We start from the raw sequence: 770 nt of genomic DNA, 5'->3' as shown, positions 1-770 counted from the left end.
GATAGATCTTTTGAAAAACTGATTAATTGGACGAGAATAAAGAGAGAGTCCCATTCTACATGTCAATACCGATAACAATGAAATTTATAGTAAGAGGAAAATCCGTCGACTTTAGAAATCGTGAGGGTTCAAGTCCCTCTATCCCCAATAAAAAGGTAATTTTACTTCCTAAATATTTATCCTCCTTTTTTTCATCAGCGATTCAGTTCAAACAAAATTCACTATCTTTCTCATTCACTCCACTCTTTCACAACACAAATGTATCCGAACTAAAATTCTTGGATCTTATCCCAATTTTGATAGATACAATACCTCTACAAATAAACATATATGGGCAAATAATCTCTATTATTGAATCATTCACACACAGTCCATATCATTATCCTTACGCTTACTAGTTAAATTTTTTACTACTTTTTAGTCCCTTTAATTGACATAGACACAAACACTACACCAGGATGATGCATGGGAAATGGTCGGGATAGCTCAGTTGGTAGAGCAGAGGACTGAAAATCCTCGTGTCACCAGTTCAAATCTGGTTCCTGACATGTAAATAATGTATCGGATAGATATTCATACAAATTCATCGTAATCAAGATGGATCGGGATACATTTTCGTTAATAGTATAGAGCATACAGTTACTAATCTAGATGTATAGATATATATATTTCCTCTTGGAGGGATTAGTAAAAAATATATGTATGGTTGTGGTAAAGAACAAAGTGAGATTATAGTGCCGTCTCCTTTTTCTTTCTTGTTTCATCATACT

At 33.5% G+C, this 770-nt stretch overlaps 1 non-coding gene across 1 annotated transcript; it reads left to right on the top strand.

Annotated features, from left to right (window-relative positions):
- Nucleotides 1–475: 475 nt before the first annotated feature.
- On the top strand, nucleotides 476–548 carry TRNAF-GAA. Its single transcript has one exon. It is a non-coding gene; the product is annotated as a tRNA-Phe (tRNA).
- Nucleotides 549–770: the final 222 nt, after the last annotated feature.

The sequence above is a fragment of the Zingiber officinale genome, chromosome 4B (assembly GCF_018446385.1).
Source record: "Zingiber officinale cultivar Zhangliang chromosome 4B, Zo_v1.1, whole genome shotgun sequence".
NCBI classification, from domain to species: Eukaryota; Viridiplantae; Streptophyta; class Magnoliopsida; order Zingiberales; family Zingiberaceae; genus Zingiber; species Zingiber officinale.
This window is presented reverse-complemented; position numbering and strand designations above follow the sequence as displayed.